Source organism: Orycteropus afer, unplaced genomic scaffold (genome assembly GCF_000298275.1).
Source record: "Orycteropus afer afer isolate SDZICR_OR568_19922 unplaced genomic scaffold, OryAfe1.0 scaffold00013, whole genome shotgun sequence".
In the NCBI taxonomy this organism is placed as follows: domain Eukaryota; kingdom Metazoa; phylum Chordata; class Mammalia; order Tubulidentata; family Orycteropodidae; genus Orycteropus; species Orycteropus afer.
Window position 1 is genome coordinate 12612819 of NW_006921600.1, and position 8968 is coordinate 12621786.

Consider the following 8968-nt stretch of genomic DNA (forward strand, 5'->3'; position numbering starts at 1 on the left):
GGATTTGAACCGCCAGCCTTCTGGTTAGCAGTCAAGTGCCTTAGGCACTATGCTACCAGAGTTACTTCCCTAATAAACCTCATAATTGTGACTATTTTCTGTGAGTTCTTTGTGGCCATTGCAACAAATTATCCACCACAGCATAGTAGTAGTGAGTGCCGAGGGAGAAATGGTTGGTGTCAGAGTTGGTCAAAAGGTTGGAGGGTGGCGACATGTCTGACCTCATAGGAATAAACCTTGGGCTCCTGATGGTGATTCTGTCTCCCCCTTGTGAAATTAGAGGAGGTCAGAGGAAGATGCTGTGTACCACCTCCCCACACACACACCCTTTTTGCATCTTGCTATCCTGTTGTCCAGAGCCCTGGGTCCTCTGATCTCTTAAGATAAACTGGAATGCACTCCACATATCCAAGCTCCTAACCCCACCTAATCAGACTACATCTAATAGAGAGGTTTATTAAAAGCTCCAGACAGTGACAAGAAAAGGCATTGAGGTCAGAGAGCCAATTAGAAAGGTGAGGAGACTGGGGCACAAAGAGGAAATCAGATCTGGTGGACAGAAGATGTTAGATAGCCTTAATGGAGGCCTATTTTTGCTTTGAAGACATGATGTCACTTTTGAAGGCCTTGATCTAATTATCAAAAGGGAGGGAAATACACTTTCTAGTATTTGGAAGCTATCCACCAGCCCATGGTTCTCTATGTATAATTTATATGATTCTAAATATAAAAGTAGCCTGAATTGGAAGTATCCTAAAGTTTCAGGAAGCTGAAAGTTAATATCATGAAAATTGATATTTTGTCTTCCAGTGGAAAGTGCTGGGCATTCAATTCCTAGGAATTTGGGTACCAGAGGGCAATGAGCACATTTGAATCAAATATTACTTACGGTTATTGAGGTAATGTGGTAGAGAACAAAGGAACTGGAGGCAGAGCTGGCTCAGCAGGCATGAGTTGGAGGCCCAGCTTTGTTGGAGAGTGGAGGTGAGGTGGAGCTCAGAAGGTGATGGTTCAAGCCTCTGGTCCCAAGTGCCTCTGATTGCTCAGCCTGACCACCAACAAGCTGCTCAGGCCTCCACTCGCAGAACTTCTTCAGAGTGTCAGCACCAGAAAGCTGTAATTCCTGGAGAGAGGATGACAGGAAGATGAGATAGGAACAGCTGTCTTACAAGAGTTCTGGAAATACTTAGAAGCCACCATTGGGTGGGAAGTTTGACATGCACAATGACTCATGGATCCAAACCTGTGTCTGCCCAGGCATAATGATAGTCAGAGCTGTGCCTAGCTGGCTCCTAATGAAGAGAACCTGGCTTTGTTTCCTCAAAGGATTACTAGAAAAAGCAAGGAAATAAAAGAATTAATGAATGTGGAATTCATAAAGTAGTTTCTCCGAAGAGGCAGAGAAATGGAATCATTGACTACTCAAGGCCAACCTTGGGAATCTGTTAATTTTAAGATCAGGAATAACAGTGTTCTGTGGAAGTGGTGGTGACAGTGTGTCAGGAGCAGCGTTGACTCAGGCTGTGATCTTTAGCTTCTTGATTTGGCTTTGAAAGATGAAGGAAAGACATGAAAAGTGGGTGCAGAATATAGATGCAAAGAATCTGGAAACCCTCAGACAAGAAGGAAGTGAGGGAAAGCCAGGGCCACTGAGGGTTTGCTGTCAGCAGTGGGAGCAGAAGCCTAGCTCTAGTGAGTCAAGTGGGAAGCAGCCAAGAGTGTCTCGTTCAGGGAGCTCCTACTGCACACTCACCCCTGATGTGCATACCAGTAAGATGCATTGTGCCCAGGCTGCACCTCCCATGGGCTCCAGCTTTTTCCCTCAACCCTGCATCTTACCCTGGAGACAGCAAGCCAAGGACAATCCTGCCCTGCACAGCTGGATATGGGGGAGAACCTCCAATCTTTGCCCTACCCATCCCCTAGCGCTTCTGATTTACTCAATGGACCTTATTCCTCAGCGTGGGGGTGGACTAGGAGCCACATTGTCCTAGAAGTTTCAGTGTGTTGCCTTGACTGGTACTTTTGAGAGTATATACCTTCTTTCCTTTGTGACTGATGTTGGTGAGTCTTTGGTCATGTGTTTTTGTTTCGTCTTTAAATTTCGATGATGGAGGCTCTGTGATTCTCCTTTATTCCTCCATCTTTAACCAGAAGTCTCTTAATGCATTTAAAGCAAGATTCACTTTTTTAAAAGCCTGCAGATTTGCCTAAGCATGACTGTTACTCAAAGGGAAGCACATCTGAAAAAAGGCAATTATGTTACCTGCAGCTCATGGAGGAAGTAAACTAGTATGGAAAATTAGGAGGTTTTTTCTTCTCTTTTGAAGGCTCAAAGACTTCCTAGTTGAGGGGAGGTTTCAGTCACTGAGACAGAGAAAGGCAAAGTTGGAAGCAAGGGCTGCTGATCTGGAAGTCACGAGTCCTTCAATTTTCACTCTTGAGAAAATAGATGTTGCAGAGAAGCTTGGTAAAAAGTGTTCAAAGAAAAATTTAGTCTTTAATAAAATGTTGATGATTTTATTTGAGCACACAATAATTCATGAACCAGGCAGTGTCTGAACCAAAAGTAGAAAGGAGATCTTATGATGGGAACAAGTCAAGGACTGAAAGAGCAAAAACAAGGAAGTTAAAGACGTATTTAAAGTTTGTTGGGTGTTATCAAGTCCATTTTCACTCATATTGAACTGGCCTGTTTTGACTCATATTGATCCCATGTGAGAGAGTAGAAATAGGCTATAATCTTTACGGGAGATCACCGCTTTCTCCTGCAGAGCAGCTGGGTGGGTTTGAACTACTAACCTTTCAGTTAGCCAGTCAAGGTGCCAAAAGGTTTCCTTTAATTAAGGTTTAAACGTTTGTGAAAATAGGGTAAAGATCTTCAAATACTATGTGGTCATAAGTGTGGGCAGTTGGTGATCATGTGCTCTCTTACCAAAAATCTCAAGGATGACCTGAGGAATTGTTACTTTAGGGATAGAACACTTTGTGAAGTACAGGGCACAGTAAACCCAAGGTGCTTTAGTTATTTATGAGCAAGTTAATTCCTTAAGAGTTTGAGGCTGTTTCAATCTTTTCGTCATTAAGCTCCAGCAAGTCTGAAGGGTATAAACTTTTATTTTTACTCAAACCAGTGAAATGATCCTTGGGAGAGGGTTGGTTGTTGTTGGGAGCCATGGAGTTGGTTTCGACTCTTGGTGACCCTATGAGTGCCATCCTCACCATGGTTGCTATGCTTGAGCCCATTGTTGCAGCCACTGTATCAATTCATCTCGTTGAGGGTCATTCCCTTTTTTGCTGACCTTTTGCTTTACCAAGTGTGATGGCCTTCTCCACAGACTGGTCCCTCCTGATAACATGTCCAAACTGTTGTTGTTGTTGTTGTTGTTATGTGCTGTCGAGTCAGCCCTGACTCATAGCGACCCCTCCTTGGGTTTCTGAGGCAGTATCACTACGGAAGTAGGATTGCCCAACCTTCCTTCCAAGGAGTGGCTGGTGGGTTTGAACCACCAGCTTTCTGGTTAGCAGTCAAGTGCTTTAGCCACTATGAGGAGTTCTGGTAGCATAGTGGCTAAGGCACTTGACTGCTAACCAGAAGGCTGGTGGTTCAAACCCACCAGCCACTCCTCAGAAGGAAGATGGGGCAATCTACTTCTGTAGTGGTACTGCCTCAGAAACCCAAGGAGGGGTCGCTATGAGTCAGGTCTGACTCGACGGCACATAACAACAACAATGTCCAAACTATGAGAAGCAAAATCTCACCATCCTTGTTTCTAAGGAGCATTCCAGTTGTTCTTCCTTTAAGACAGATTTTTCATTCTTCTAGCAGTCCATGATACATTCAAAATTCTTCACCAACACCACAATTCAAATGCATCATTTTTTCTTTGCTCTTCCTTATTCATTGTCCAGCTTTCACATGCATACGATACTATTGAAAAGACCATAGCTTGGATCTGGGGTACCTTGGTCTTCAAAGTGACATCTTTGCTTTTTAACATTTTATAGAGGTCTTTTGCAGCAGATTTGCTTAGTGCAATATGCAATGTCTGATTTCTTGACTGCTGCTTCCATGGGTGTTGGTTGTGGATCCAAGTAAAATGAAATCCTTGGCAACTTAAATCTTTTCTCCATTTACCATGATGTTGCTTACTGGTCCAGTTATTAGTCACAATTGGGAGAGGATTTGGAAAACCTTAGAACATGCCACAAGAATGAAGGACAGTTACAGTTAGAATCAATGAGACAAGCCCTTTCTTGTCACTAGAAGAATTCACAAAGAGACTGGGTGAGCCTGTGTCAGGGGTGCTGGGTGGGAGGATCGGTGGGGGCTGGCCAGCTGGCCACTAAGACTGGTCCTCCCTCCCCTCACCATGAGCCTTTGTCATAGGAACTATGATCAAAGCTCCTACTGTAACTAAAAAGACTGCCTTTTCTCTGTGCTCAGAGAAGGGAAGAAACAATGAGCTCAGCTTGGCAGAGTACAGAGTTCATTTTTCTCTCCACATTTACATTGGCCTCTCCCTGAGCATGAAACCCAGGCAGGACCAGCTATGTAAGTTGTGAAATGGAGTCTCTGGGTGGTACCAAAAATTTGTGCTGGACTGCTGACCTAAAGGTTGGCAGTTCGAACCCACCCAGCAGTACCACGGCAGAAAAGGCCTAATGATCTGCTTCCATGAAGATTATCATAGCCAGGAAAACCCTATGGAGCAGTTCTGTTCTGTAACACATGGGGTCACCATGAATTGGAATCAGCTCACCTGCTGATTACTGTTGTTGTTGTTGTTGTTGTTGTTATGTGCCATCGAGTTGGCCCCAACTCATAGCGACCCCTCCTTGGGTTTCCAAGGCAGTATCACTACGGAAGTAGGATTGCCCAACCTTCCTTCCAAGGAGTGGCTGGTGGGTTTGAACCGCCAGCCTTCTGGTTAGCAGGCAAGTGTCTTAGCCACTATGCTACCAGAGCTCCTCGCTGATTACTGGGTGGACTGAAAAGGGAGAAAGGGCAAGGGGAAAGGACAAAGCTCTATCACCATTGTTGAGCAGCATCTTGACACAGTCACCAATGGGGCAACACTAATCAGCTGTAGAGCTTCTGAAAAACAAGCTCTGACAAAGGGCTTCAGAACAAAGGCAGCAGGAAAGGGGTTAATTCCTAGAGGCTTCCTAGAGGAAGAGACCCAAAGCCAGGGAAGGATTCAGGATGAACCTTGATGCTAGCAGGAGGACCCTAGAGACTCCACTGGCTGCCCTCTCCAAGTCCTCTCCCCGCCCCCAGGCCCTCATCCCGTGGCCACATTTCCTGGAAACCACTTTCTTGGTTCTGGTTACTTCCAGCATTGTTCTGAGAAACTGGTTGACAAGTGATGGTTGTCTAGCCCAGAATCCCTGAAATTTTGAGCAGGGGAGCAAGTTTTTGATTGTTATCCATTTGTGAGGGGGAAGAATCCAGGCCTAGGAAATAGGAATGGTGGGGTCTGATCCCTCTGCTCAGTTTCTTTTTATCTAGATAGGTCACAAGTCTTCGGTTTCTACATCTGTGTACCCAGATCTGCCCTGCTATGCCCACCTGACAGGATTGTTAGATCAAATGAAAACATAGTAAACAATGTCTACAAATGGAAGTTTCAAACCAATAGAATTTTGTGTAAATGTATTAACAGTTACGCTTGACATCACCTAGATCTAGTTCTTACTGGCGCACACACTGGATTTTGTTGTTTGGTACTTTTTAGCTTGGTAAACTCCTTTTTGTCTGGAATCTAAATTAGATGCTCACACAGGCCAATTATGAGTTATCTCATGGTCGTGGTGCAATGGAAGGGACATTCCATTTGAGGTCAGAGCCTGGGAGCCTCTGTGCAGATCCAACTCTTAGGAGCTCTGTGGACTTGGGAAACTCATTTGATTTTCTACAGCCTCATGTGACTCATCTAATGAAAGGGTTCATTATGCCTGCTCTGACTGCCTCCTGGTTTTCCAGGAGGGTCAAGCTTGATGAAGACGAGTCTATGCAAGGGCTTGCTACATGCTGAGGTGTTGTGTAAGTATAAGAGATTATTATTGAAAAAAAGCTAACTTTATTCCAAAGGACACATCTACTCATCAGGCCTGGTGTTGACTTGGAGGCACAGACAAGATCCAGAAATGTTTTCTGGGTCATCTGAGAGTCAGTGAACAAAGAGAAAGATTCACCTTCTTGCTAGCCAGGGATACCAATAATTTTTACTAAGTGGTGGTGGTGGTTGTGTGAAGTCAGCGTGGTTCAGAAAAAGAAGGAGGAAAATTGTCAAGAAGTCTTGGGAGGAATGACAGGGACCAGAAGGGAGAAACAAGGTTGGGCCTAAACTGGAGAGCCTGTGGGACAGAATGAGACAATGTGAGACAGCCAGGGTGAACATTGCAGAAGGAGACAGAGGAGGACTGAGGAGAAGATAAGGCAGCATGGTATGGCAGGTGATGTTGGCTCTTCCAATCCTGTCTTGCTGACAAGAACTCCATCTTGCTCGTGTCAGAGAGGCCTTGCCCCTACCCACAAACCATAGATGAACTATGATTGGTATAGAGTCTTATTCTCCTGCCCACTGAGCAACTTATGACTGTGAGAAGTTCTGGGCAATAGAATCTGAGAGATAGCCTACCTGGGGCTTCTGAGGAAGACTTTCTTCCTCCTTGATAAAAAGAGAAAGAGAGGTGAGGGGAAGCTTCTTCCCTTCTCCCCATCAACAACTCCTCCAGTGCCTTATGCACTTCCACCTGACATTAAGTACCTGAGCTGGATAATAGCTGGTTTGCATTTCTAACCCGCTCTCACCCACCCCACCCACCCCTTACCACCTACATCTTCCTTTTTCCCCTGTTCATATGTGAGGCTGAGGCTTGGAGCAGATACAGACATCTAGCAACTGTGAGAAGAAAGCTAAGGGTGTTGCAGAGAAGCTAATTCAGAGCCCTGAGATTGTCCCCTGCTGAAACAACAATCTTAGAATTCCCTTCAGACTTCTTGATGTTTGAGACAGGATTGCCCTATGGTTTAAGCCATTTAATCTAGTATTCCATTGACAAGGCTCTGGTAGCATAGTGCCTGAGGCACTTGACTGTTAACCAGAAGGCTGGTGGTTCAAACCCACCAGCCACTCCCCGGAAGGAAGGTTGGGCAATCTACTTCCATAGTGATACCACCTCAGAAATCTAAGGAGGGATCGCTATGAGTCAGGTCCGACTCAACGGCCCATAACAACAACAACAACATTCCATTGACAAGAGAACCAGGGATAATACTTGCCATGGAAGAGAACCTTGCTGGGTACAATGCATTGTTACATCCATTTATCTGATTTGATCCTCACAATAGAGAAGATAGTGATCCTGTCCCCTTTTTAAAATAAATGAGGAAACTGAGGCCAGAGAGGATAAATGACCTCCAAAGTACAGAGCTAATGTTCATAGTCTGCTAGTATCAGTCAGGGTCTCTGTTCCACTCAGACTGAGACTGAAGCTAAACAGAAGGAGCTGCAAATGCCCCTGACAGCAGAAGTGGAAGGTCAGGCAGTTCTCTACTTTGACCTCCCAGAAGAGTTTTGGGTTGGTTAAAGAGAATCTGATCCTCAGCACTTGCTTAGCCATTAGGTCAAAAAGGAAACTGAGCCCACGAGTAGTACCGTGTTCTGGGAATTGATAGCATGGTAGTGGGGAGTTGGGCAGATAAAGGAGGTGGCATGCCCTACACCACCACAGGTTGCTCTTAGATGAACAGAAGGAAAAGTGAGAAAGTGGAAAGCAAGGATGATCGGCACCCTTTCCAGCGCATGGGGCCACCTGACTTCCTGGTGCACATGTGGGTATCAGTGGGTCTGGCAGTGGAGAGACATGCCATCCAAGAGGATGATGGGGCTAGAGAAGGGACTGTCAGGAGCAGAGCAGGCCTGTCTATGAAGCTTCCAAAGAATGTGAGCTCTGAACTCAGAAAGAAGTAAGTACCATGGGGTGCCATGCAGTAGCCAGAGAAGCATGGGAGGAGCTTAGAAGGAGATGTATTTAAGTTACTGGGGGGGACAGATGGGTGGTGGTCCCTTTAGGAGCAAGAAATCTCTGCACAGACATCACCAGCAGTGAGAAGCTGAGAGGAACCTGGATTTGATTCTATGTTCTTCACTCCTTCATTTTTTTCCCCCTTTCAATCAACAAATATGTACTGAGTGCTTCCCATGTGTTTGGCACTGAGCCAGGTGCTGAGACTATAGGAGTGCACCAAAATGACAAGGTTTCTTGGAGTTAATATTCTAAGAGGAAGAGAGGAAAAATGAGAAAGTACTCAATAAAGTAATTTAATTTGTAAGTGCCATGAAGAAGATCAAACAGGGAGATGTGATAGAGTGTGATTGTGAGGATGGGGGCAGTTTAGGTGGGGCCGTCAAGAGAGATCTTGATGACAAGGAAGAGGCAACATGTGAAGACCTGAGGAAGCAGCAGGAAATCTGTGGGCAGGCGGGGCCACACGGGAAGGCCATATGACTCGAGGGAAATGAGAAATAAGGAAGAGCAGTGGAGAGACTAGTGAGATGGCCACCGAGGACCATGTGAGGCTTTTGCTTTCATTCTGAGTCCCATAGAAGCCACTCAAAGAAAAAAAAAACACTCACTGCCATCGAGTCTATTCAGACTCATAGCAACTCCCCTTGGGCTTCCGAGGCAGTAAATCTTTATGGAAGTGGATTGCCCAGTTTTCCTTCTGTGGAGTGGCTTGTGGGTTTGAACCACCAACCTTCTGGTTAGCAGTCAAATGCCTTAGGCACTATGCCACCAGAGGGTTTTAAATAGAGTAAAGAAATTATCTGATTTATAGGTTTTCTAAGATGCCTGAGTGCTAATTGGAGCTTGGCTCAAAGAGGAAAGCAGAGACCCAGTGTGGAGGCGAATGCAGAACACACAGTTGAGATGACAGTGGCCTGAGGCAGTTGAGTTC